The following is a 12045-nucleotide window of genomic DNA, read 5'->3' as shown; positions in this document are numbered from 1 at the left end:
ATGATTGGGACAACACAGCACCCAGTCCCTGTGCAGAGAAAATCTCCGACCCAGCTGGGAATAGAACTCGGGCCCTTTGGATTGACAGTCTGTCGTGCTGACCACTCAGTTGCCATTTGTGTAGAGTCACAGATATAGAACATGCAGTATTTTCGTTGGATGAGACTCTTATTGTATGACTACTACTTCATATGGCGGACGGTCATGTATTTATTTCAGAAAAGGATCAGAATTCGAAGCAAGATATGAGCTTAGCACGATAAATACAGAAAAACTCTGCTACATCGGCTATTTAATGGCGAAGAAATTAATCAATATGTATGTGTTTATCTCGATCTCCTGGTGATAGTGTGGACATTTTCCTCAATAAATTAAGAGAAGTACCAACTAAAATCTCAAGTAGAATAGTCTACATATTGTTGTGCGAAGACATAAACATGAAGACGAGTATCACAAAAGAAACTAGTAGCATCCCCACAAATGTCCTTCAGGGTTTTGGGATATCCCAGTTGGTCAATAGTACAACAATGGCTACTACAACAAAGGCATCAGTGATTGACCATGTGGCCAAAAGCATAGACAGAGAAAAGTGTGAAATAGCTGTACTAGATCTTAGATTATCAGAGCGTTTCTGTCAAACAACAGTAAAATCGGGTATGGAAAATTCTCTAAACTGCAAACTTATGAAACATATTTATCAGAAATCAAAGTACAAGATTTTCCAAAAGAACCAGCAAACCAAACATGGGATGAATTGTAATGAGAAACGAATGTAAATGTAAAAGCGTCTATATTCTCAACATTAATTAAATTGAATTTTCAAAAGACCTTTTGAAAAGCACCCAAATCACTAAAAATGTTTCACAAAAATAAATGGATAACAGCAGCTGTTAAGAAATCTTTCCAAATGCTTCTGTACCTCAGTTACATTAAAAACAGTCATAATGAGCCAGAATTATTAAATCTTTATCGCACGTGGCGAAAGATTTAAAAACGTTGCTAACTGCGGCAAAAAGTCATAAGTATACTTTTGTTGCTAGAACAACAGAGCAAGAAGCTAGTAAAACTATGCAAAACTAAAATATGAAAGGTCAAAAGGATTAGATGAAGTAACAATGTGTGTACTGAAACACTGCATAGAGAGTGTACATGCTCCCTTAATACACACGACAGACGAGTTCTTAACATCAGGGAAATTTCCAGAATGTTTAAAATAGGCAAGATTTGCACCCCTGCTAAAGAGAGGTAAGCAGACAGTATAGAAAATTAGTGGCCCATTACGCTGTTGTGACCATTCTGGAAAATATGAACATTTATGAAAGATTAATGAGTTACTTGAATAAATACATTTTAAGTGAATAATTGTTTGACTCTCGAAGTAGTAGGAGTATAGAATGAGCCATAGTGTAATCATAACTTAATGCTCTTGACAAAGATAAGTGTGTCACACGTAGTTTTTAGATGATTCGATTGCTTGTGATACTGTTGACCATAACATTCTACTAAATAAGTTAGAAACATTAGTGATAAGAGCAGTAGCTAGTGACTGGTTCTGACCATACCTATCACACAGGGTAAAAATCATACAGATAACACATACCTCACATAAGCCTAAGGTCTTAGTAAAACATTTATCAGAGTCAAAACATATTAATACAAGAGTGCCTGAGGGTAGCATTTTAGGAACAATACTCTTCCTGATATACATCGAAGGCTCTCCCACTAGTGACAGTCATGGAGAAATAATATCTTTGCTGAACTCTGAGAAAACTAGGGAACTCCTTGTAGAGGGAGCAAACAAGGCCCTTAAGGAGTTTTACAATCGGAAAATAAGCAATAATGTGACATTTAACATAAAGAGAACAAACGTCATGAATTTCAGTTTGAAGAGGGAAAGTGATCCTATTCATTTAAATGTAGTGGCACCTCTATAGACAATGTAGCAAATGAAAAGCTTCTAGGGATGAATACTGAATCTCAGTTGAACAGCGAAAGGTACTTGCTACTTGATGTATTCAGCATCCTATTCCCTTAGAGACCCGCCGTCATTATACACTGAAGCACCAAAGAAACTGGTATAGGCATATGTAATCAAATACAGACATACTTCAAAAAGGCAGAATACAGAGCTGTGGTCGTCAACGCCTACATAAGACAACAAGTGTCTGACGCAGTTGTTGCATCGGTTACTAATGCTACAATGGCACTTCATCAAGATTCAAGTGAGTTTGAACGTGAAGTTACAGTCGGCGCACGAGGGATGGACACAGCATCTCCGAGGCAGCGATGAAGTGGGGGTTTTGCAGTACGACGATTTCACGAGCCTACCGTGAATACCGGGAGACCAGTAAAACATCAAATATGCTACATCACTGCGGCCGGAACAAGATCCTGGAAGAATGGGACCAATGGTGACTGAATAGAATCGTTCATCTTGACAGAAGTGCAACCATTCCCCAAATTTCTGCAGATTTCAATGCAAGTGTCAGTGAGCGAACTATTCAACGAAACGTGATTGATACGGCCTTTCGGAGCCGAAGGCTCGCTTGTGTAACCTTGATGACGGCACAACACAAAGATTTTCGTCTCGCCTGGACCTCTCAATACCGAAATTGTGTTAGTGACGACTGGAAACTTGTAGCCTGGTCGGGTGGGTCTCGTTTCAGATTCTATCGAGCGGACGGACGAGTACGAGTATGGAGACAAGCTCATGAATCCATGGACCCGGCATTTCAGCAGGGGACTGTTATAGCCCGTGCAGGCTCTGTAATAGTGTGGGTCATGTTCAGTTGGAGTGATATGGAACCCCACATATATCTACATCCGACACTAACAGGTGAAGTGTGCGTAAGAATCCTGTCTGCTCACCTCCACCGATTCACGTCCGTTGTGCATTCCTACGGGGTTGGCCTACTCCAGCAGGACAATTCTAGATATGAACATTATTGAGCATATCTGGGATGCCTTGCAACGTGCTGTTTACAAGAGATCACCACACTCTCGTACTCCTACGGATTTATGGACAGCCCTGCAGGATTCATGGAGCCTATCCCCTTCAGCACTACTTCAGACATTAGTCGAGTCTGTGGCACGTCGTGTTGCGGCACTTCTGCGCACTCGAGGGAGCCCTGCACGCTACCAGTTTCTTCATCAGTGTATAACAGCCAGCATCTTGTAGTTACATTCTGTTCATATGTACGCTCAAATCTTGATTATAATATTCTCTTCTGGGAATCAAATGTACAAAATACGAACACAATTTTCAAAACTGCAGAAAAGTGTCATATCATAAGTAACCAAGCGTAGAACTGGACGTGATTGCAAAGATCTGTTCAAAACACTGAGGTCTCAAGTGCACCGTGTGTGTACATTTACAAACAAGTTGTACACATGATAGATGACATTCGCTTTTACTGTCCGAAGAGCTGGAACAAGATGAAGACGGAACTTACTTTAGCAAGAAAAAATAAGCATAATTTTAAGTAAAGGAATAGAACTGAACGCTAAGTTTCCGAAGGAGATTACGCAAAATTGCTTGCTCAATATACAGATTGAATAACATCGGGGGTAGGCTACAACCCTGTCTCACTCAATTCCCAACCACTGCTTCCCTTTCATGGCCCTCAACTCTTACAACTGCCATTTGGTTTCTGTACCAATTGTAAATAGCCTTTCGCTATTCTACAACTGCCCCCTTCAGTATTTGAAAGAGAATATTCCAATCAACATTGTCAAAAGCATTCTCTAAGTCTCCGAATGCTAGAAACGTAGATCTGCCTTTCCTTAATCTATCTTCTAAGATAAGTGTAGGGTCACTATTGCCTCACGTGTTGCAACATTTCTACAGAATCCAAATTGACCTTCTCCGAGGTCGACTTGTACTAGTTTTTACAGTCATCTGTAAAGAATTCTTGTTAGTACTTTGCAGCCGTGACTAATTAAACTGATAGTTCGGTAATTTTCACATCTTTTAATGCCTGCTTTCTTTGGGATTGGAATTATTATATTTTCTAGAAGTCTGAGGGTATTTCGCCAGTGTCATACATCGTGCTCACCAGATGGTAGAGTTTTGTCAGGACTGGCTCTCCCAAGGCCGTCAGTAGTTCTAGTGGAATGTTGTCTACTCCTGGGACCTTGTTTCGACTCAGGTCTTTCAGTGCCCTGTCTAACCCTTCACGCAGTATCATATCTCCCATTCCATCTTCATCTACATCCTCTTCCATTTCCATAATATTGTCCTGAAGTACATCACTCTTGTATAGACCCTCTGTACACTCCTTCCACCTTTCTGCTTTCCATTCTTTGCTTACAACTGGGTTTCCATCTGAGCTCTTGATATTCATACAAGTGGTTCCCTTTCCTCCAAAGGTCTCTTTAATTATCCAATAGGCAGTACCTATCTTACCCCTAGTGATATATGTCTCTACATCAATACATTTGTCCTTTGGCTATCCCTGCTTAGCCATTTTGCACTTCATGTCGAACTCATTTTTGAGACATTATATTCCTTTTTGCCTGCTTCATTTACTGCATTTTTATATTTTCTCCTTTCATCAATTAAATTCAATATTTGTTCTGTTACCCAAGGGTTTCTACTAGCGCTCGTCTTTTGGTCTACTCGATCCTCTGCTGCCTTTACTATTTCATCTCTCAAAGTTACCCATTCTTCATCTACTGTATTTCTTTCCTCCATTCTTGTCAATCGTTCCCTAATGCTCTCCCTGAAACTCTCTGCAACATCTGGTTCTGTCTGATTATGCGGGTCCCATCTCCTTAAATTCCCACCTTTTTGCAGTCTCTTCAGTTTTAATCTACAGTTCATAACCAATAGATTGTAATCAGAGTCAACATTTGCTCGATGGAAATGTCTTACAATTTAAAACCTGGTTCCTAAATGTCTGTCTTACCGTTATATAACCTATCTGAAACCTCCCAGTACCTGCAGGCCTCTTCCATGTATACACCCTTCTTTCATCTACATCTACATCTACATCTATACTCCGCGAGCCTCCTTACGGTGTGTGGCGGAGGGTACTTATTGTACCACTATCTGATCCCCCCTTCCCTGTTCCATTCACGAATTGTGCGTGGGAAGAACGACTGCTTGTAAGTCTCCGTATTTGCTCTAATTTCTCGGATCTTTTCGTTGTGATCATTACGCGAGATATATGTGGGCGGTAGTAATATGTTGCCCATCTCTTCCCGAAATGTGCTCTCTCGTAATTTCGATAATAAACCTCTCCGTATTGCGTAACGCCTTTCTTGAAGTGTCCGCCACTGGAGCTTGTTCAGCATCTCCGTAACGCTCTCGCGCTGACTAAATGTCCCCATGACGAATCGCGCTGCTTTTCGCTGGATCATGTCTATCTCTTCTATTAATCCAACCTGGTAAGGGTCCCATACTGATGAGCAATACTCAAGAATCGGACGAACAAGCGTTTTGTAAGCTACTTCTTTCGTCGATGAGTCACATTTTCTTAGAATTCTTCCTATGAATCTCAACCTGGCGCCTGCTTTTCCCACTATTTGTTTTATGTGATCATTCCACTTCAGATCGCTCCGGATAGTAACTCCTAAGTATTTTACGGTCGTTACCGCTTCCAATGATTTACCACCTATGGCATAATCGTACTGGAATGGATTTCTGCCCCTATGTATGCGCATTATATTACATTTATCTACGTATAGGGAAAGCTGCCAGCTGTCGCACCATGCATTAATCCTCTGCAGGTCTTCCTGGAGTACGTACGAGTCTTCTGATGTTGCTACTTTCTTGTAGACAACCGTGTCATCTGCAAATAGCCTCACGGAGCTACCGATGTTGTCAACTAAGTCATTTATGTATATTGTAAACAATAAAGGTCCTATCACGCTTCCTTGCGGTACTCCCGAAATTACCTTTACATCTGCAGATTTTGAACCGCTAAGAATGACATGTTGTGTTCTTTCTTCTAGGAAATCCTGAATCCAATCACAAACCTGGTCCGATATTCCGTAAGCTCGTATTTTTTTCACTAAACGTAAGTGCGGAACCGTATCAAATGCCTTCCTGAAGTCCAGGAATACGGCATCAATCTGCTCGCCAGTGTCTACGGCACTGTGAATTTCTTGGGCAAATAGGGCGAGCTGAGTTTCACATGATCTCTGTTTGCGGAATCCATGTTGGTTATGATGAAGGAGATTTGTATTATCTAAGAACGTCATAATACGAGAACACAAAACATGTTCCATTATTCTACAACAGATTGACGTAAGCGAAATAGGCCTATAATTATTCGCATCTGATTTATGACCCTTCTTGAAAATGGGAACGACCTGCGCTTTCTTCCAGTCGCTAGGTACTTTACGTTCTTCCAGCGATCTACGATAAATTGCTGATAGAAAGGGGGCAAGTTCTTTAGCATATTCACTGTAGAATCTTAAGGGTATCTCGTCTGGTCCGGATGCTTTTCCGCTACTAAGTGATAGCAGTTGTTTTTCAATTCCGATATCGTTTATTTCAATATTTTCCATTTTGGCGTCCGTGCGACGGCTGAAGTCAGGGACCGTGTTACGATTTTCCGCAGTGAAACAGTTTCGGAACACTGAATTCAGTATTTCTGCCTTTCTTCGGTCGTCCTCTGTTTCGGTGCCATCGTGGTCAACGAGTGACTGAATAGGGGATTTAGATCCGCTTACCGATTTTACATATGACCAAAACTTTTTAGGGTTCTTGTTTAGATTGTTTGCCAATGTTTTATGTTCGAATTCTTTGAATGCTTCTCTCATTGCTCTCTTCACGCTCTTTTTCGCTTCGTTCAGCTTTTCCTTATCAGCTATGATTCGACTACTCTTAAACCTATGATGAAGCTTTCTTTGTTTCCGTAGTACCTTTCGTACATGATTGTTATACCACGGTGGATCTTTCCCCTCGCTTTGGACCTTAGTCGGTACGAACTTATCTAAGGCGTACTGGACGATGTTTCTGAATTTTTTCCATTTTTGTTCCACATCCTCTTCCTCAGAAATGAACGTTTGATGGTGGTCACTCAGATATTCTGCGATTTGTGCCCTATCACTCTTGTTAAGCAAATATATTTTCCTTCCTTTCTTGGCATTTCTTATTACACTTGTAGTCATTGATGCAACCACTGACTTATGATCACTGATACCCTCTTCTACATTCACGGAGTCGAAAAGTTCCGGTCTATTTGTTGCTATGAGGTCTAAAACGTTAGCTTCACGAGTTGGTTCTCTAACTATCTGCTCGAAGTAATTCTCGGACAAGGCAGTCAGGATAATGTCACAAGAGTCTCTGTCCCTGGCTCCAGTTCTGATTGTGTGACTATCCCATTCTATACCTGGTAGATTGAAGTCTCCCCCTATTACAATAGTATGATCACGAAACTTCTTCACGACGTTCTGCAGGTTCTCTCTGATTCTTGAACCAAGTGTTAGCTATGATTAAGTTATGCTCTGTGCAAAATTCTACCAGATGGCTTCCTCTTTCATTCCTTACCCCTATTCTATATTCACCTACTACGTTTCCTTCTCTTCCTTTTCCTACTATCGAATTCCAGTCACCCATGACTATAAAATTTTCGTCTGCCTTCACTGTCTAAATAATTTCTTTTATCTCATCATACATTTCATCAATCTCTTCATCATCTGCGGAGCTAGTTATCATACAAACTTATACTACTGAGCTAGGCGTGGCTTCGTGTCTATCTTTGCCACAATAATGCGTTCACTATGCTGTTTGTAGTAGCTTACCAGAGCTCCAATTTTTTTTTATTCGTTATTAAACTCACTCCTGCATTACCACTATTTTATTTAGCGTTGATAACACTGTAGTTACCTGACCAGAGTTCTTGTTCCTCCTGCCACGGAACCTCACTAATTCCCACTATATCTAACTTTAACCTAACCATTTCCCTTTTTAAATTTCCTAAACTACCTGCCCGATTAAGGGATCTGACATTCCACGCTCCGGTCCGTAGAACGGCAGTTTTCTTTCTCCTGATAACGCTGTCCTTCTGAGTAGTCCCCTCCCGGAGATCTGAATGGGGGACTATTTTACCCATGGCATATTTCACCCAAGAGGACGCCTTCATCATTTAAGCATGCAGTAATCTGCATGCCCTCGGGAAGAATTACGGCTGTAGTTTCCCCTTCCTTTCATATACATTTAATTTCACTTAATGATTCCTTCATTTTTTGACAAATTATTTCATTCTGTTTGAATTTAACTAAATGCCTGTCTCGGTGTAAAGTTCGAAGCAACCTCTGCTGTGAAGCATTGTAATGTTGCTAGATGACCTCGGAGTAATAAGTACGTTTAAATTTTGTTATCATGTAACACAGATAATTCTGTAATTTTTCAAGACATCGATTGTGTTTGATGAATTCGTATTGTGTTGTAAACTGTTTCAGGTAGTAGCTTACCCCTCCAACCGAGTTCCCTGCCGCCTGAAGTACTGTACGCAAGGGATAAACCGAATGAGGTAGCACTGTCTTAAACTGACTGGCCTTGTATTCGGGAGGGTGGATGGTCCGCTCTTCATTCTCCCACCCTAATTTAGATTTTCGTGGTATCCGTAAATCATCTCCGATAAATGCTAGGTTTTTTCCTACTATAAGACCACGGCTAACTATTTGTCACGCTCTTGCCATTCTAGACCTATAAGCCTACAAATGTCTCTATATGTGAATTATCTTATTTTATCGTTCCTAGATTGTAATACCAGGACGTGTCCGATATGCCTGTAAATAGTGATCTACTAATAAACAACAACAACTACTACTACTACTACTACCACCATTACTACAACAACTACACACAAATGCTAAAGTACGCTTACATACCCGGTCAATACATGCATGGGAATGTGATCACGTGTGTTCTGGACATAATGTAAAGCGCTCATGCGGACTTATTACCTCATTCCTTCCTCAGTTTATCTACAATCAGAAGTACAGTTTTCAGCCCTTTCTGGCCTTCTATAGATAATGGTTGACCTATCGTAGTGGCTAAGTAGAGCGCCATACAGCTATAACTGCTGTAACCAAGTGCGTACTTAGTATCTGAGCTAAGAGGTAATTCCTACTAATTTTGTGGATGGGGAATGTGTGGAGAAAACGAAGCATAATTTATTACGACGAGAAACTAAGGAATTATGAAAAACAGTTTATCAGTGCCACATCGTCGTAGTAGGTACCTACCAAAATAAATAGCTCCCTCATAATCTGATTACCGTGTGGGTCAGACCCGCTACCGTGTCAATCTCTCCCATAGCGACTCTGGTTACTTCTTCAAAGTGGCAACAAGCCCAGTACAGGCGCATTAGATTTATTTCTATTTTAATCTGGTCCAGAGTTGATAGGAATATAATTAAGTCTGTTTGTAATCATTCAATGACTGGGGCCGTACTTGCTGACAGACTTCAATGAAGTTTGGAAACAGAGATCTGTAAAAATGCAGATAAGCGAAATTAGTTACAGACCTATTAGAGTCCTTCAATTTCTTTCAAAAGTCTATGAGAATGTGGTTCGGATAGAATACTGATTTGTGTGACTGACCAAAACGTCTTACCAGCCGCACTGTTTGCCTTTCGCAACGAGTTCTGTATAGAGAAAACACTACCGAACCTCAGAAACTGAACGATTGCAGAGGTAAGCAAAATTAAATATCCCGCTGTATATTTTGCGAAGTTGTCAAATTCTTCCACTCTGTGAGCCACAAAGCTCTACAGAGCAGACAATTATCTGTGGCATTAACGGCATCATTTCTACACTGGTGCAGTCAGACCTTCATAACAGAAATCATAGGGTGTCGCAGGAATGAAACTGCCTCGGAATGGGAGAAAATGTCGCGCGAGGTCCCTTAAATGGCACACTCATGTTGTTAATCCTCATAAAACTATATCGCCTTCTAGCGACTTTAAAGTGAGGTTTCAGACATGCAATAATTACCTGTTGCCAACTCAAGTAGGCATTAGTGATCTTAAACTAAATTAAACGCAGTGTGTATAAGATTCCTATTGCTCTGTGCGTAAACGAGAATACTTTAGTCCGATATGAGAATTTGAACCTGTGCAAATTTTGTGAAGACGAAAGCGAGTTAGCTGGACCAGGTGTGTGGCTGTGTAAAGGTGGGCAGAAGGGAAGTCTTGTTTTATGAGTAGGAAAAGTAATAGTCGGAGGGAAAAGAACTATAGCACGCAGGGAGTTGAAGTAGTTTGAGCACCCAGAGACTAAGGAAGAGGTTAAGTAGCCACCATATTAACACAGCAGCACTATCGCATTACAGTACTAAAATGTAAGAGGAGATCACACTATTCGTTTCGAAACTATCGACGGGGAAGAAAAGTCCGAAGACAAGGAGGAGGAAAGAGAAAAGGTCCAAGAACTTAAATTTCAGCTGTGTATCGACGGAAACGTTATAAGATTATCAAGAAGACGGATGAAGACAAGGGAAGTACGAGAAGGTACCAATAGTTGTTACAGAACACGAGTATACGTTACACAAAGAGAGGATGTGTACGAAATAAAACAGTTATATGGTCTCAGAAATAGAGTGAGATTTTGAACTACAGCAATGGTGCAGACTTTGATATAAAACGTGAGTGTGTACCGACTTGGAGCTTGAGCGAATGTTAAGTAATAAACTGATTAAGTATTGCACAAATTATTTAATGACAGGACCAAAACACACGTTCTCAAAAGTGTGAGTTCAAATAAAGTGACAGCATCCAACGTGAGTGATGGACTGTAAATTTTACTGCAACATGTGTTAACGAAACTGAACTTTTACAGACACCGTGTCATGTAGACAATGTTGCTGATATGAGAAGAGATAAAAAACATTAAGAGGCGTCCGATGAGGGGAGCACAGGAGACATGCAAATTGGTTTCCCCATTCTATCCAGTGACTGGGATATGTAGCATCGTGTATGTCAGGTACTTGCACAGATAAGGCTGCAGGCGTTCCAATTAGTCGTCGTTTCGAACATCTGCTGTTGTGCACAACGTTGCTGAGTAAACTTTTGGAATCAGCCTCTACATAAATTCAACATCCAACTTTCTTAGTTTAGTAAAAACATTTATGAACCCAGAGCATCTGAATTTCTTCCAGCTGGCAGATAGATGTTACATACATTACCACTCTGTAAAAGTGTTCCAGCAACTGTCGCCTGAGACGTCCTGGCAGATCAGAACCGTGTGCCGGACCGAGACTCGAATTCGGGACATTTGCCTTTCGCGGGAAAGTGGTCTACCAGGTAGTTTCATATTAGTCACACTCTTTTGCGCAGTGAAAATTTCATTGCGGAAGCCTCGCCTGCTTCAGTTGTCTTTTAGGTCCGACAAGCATACATCAAAAGCAACATTCGTTCTAAAACCTGTATCAAAACCATCCAACTCCGTACAATAATAACTAATGCTGGCAGCACCATTATTTACATTGTGCTGTAAGAAGGTGTATTTACTAAAGATCATAGCTGACGTGTGACAATACAGGAGTTCATAATAACAGCTGTCGCGCTACAGGTAGAGGAAAATAGTTGGGAAAAGTGAAAAACATCTCAGTCTCCCTTTAGTTTTCCCCCGCTTTCATACCCGCCGCTTTTAAGTGTGGATAACACTGAGAACACAAGAATGTCAAATAGAGGGAAGTTAGACGCACAGTATACACCTACCGTACGTTGATAGAGGGAGTACATGGAGACTCACCAGACACGTCGGGCGCCGCGGCAGCCAGTGCAGTGGTGGCCGGCAGCGAGACTCGCCTCCTGTGCTGGACTGGGCTGCCGCCTCCCACCCACTCTGTCCGCAGTTTTCCTCGAGAACCCCTCCCTCCCCCCACTCCTTCCCCCTCCCCCCTCCGCACCGACAACGATAACCCTTATATAGGTCTGACGTTCGAAATATTTCTGCCATGTGATCTTAGCCGAAACACTAAGAATTCTTGCTGTTACGCAAAGACTGGAAGTGAATTCATATCGCGTTTTCTGTCGCCCAGTGGCCATTCTGGCACCGTAATGCAAAGTGATGCATTCGGTATTTCTA

General features: G+C 41.3%; 1 protein-coding gene across 1 annotated transcript in view; it reads right to left on the bottom strand.

The window, feature by feature from the left end:
• Window positions 1-11801, bottom strand: part of LOC126108677 (ankyrin-3-like) — a 59373-nt gene extending 47572 nt beyond the window's left edge. Inside the window, exon 1 of the mRNA XM_049913988.1 lies at window positions 11710-11801. The gene's annotated coding sequence lies outside the window, so the exon portion shown is untranslated. The remainder of the gene's footprint in view (window positions 1-11709) is intronic.
• Between the last annotated feature and the right edge of the window lie 244 nt (window positions 11802-12045).

This window comes from Schistocerca cancellata, chromosome 11, assembly GCF_023864275.1.
Source record: "Schistocerca cancellata isolate TAMUIC-IGC-003103 chromosome 11, iqSchCanc2.1, whole genome shotgun sequence".
NCBI lineage: Eukaryota > Metazoa > Arthropoda > Insecta > Orthoptera > Acrididae > Schistocerca > Schistocerca cancellata.
Note: the sequence above shows the minus strand (reverse complement) of the source record. Positions and strands in the feature narration are given on the sequence as shown.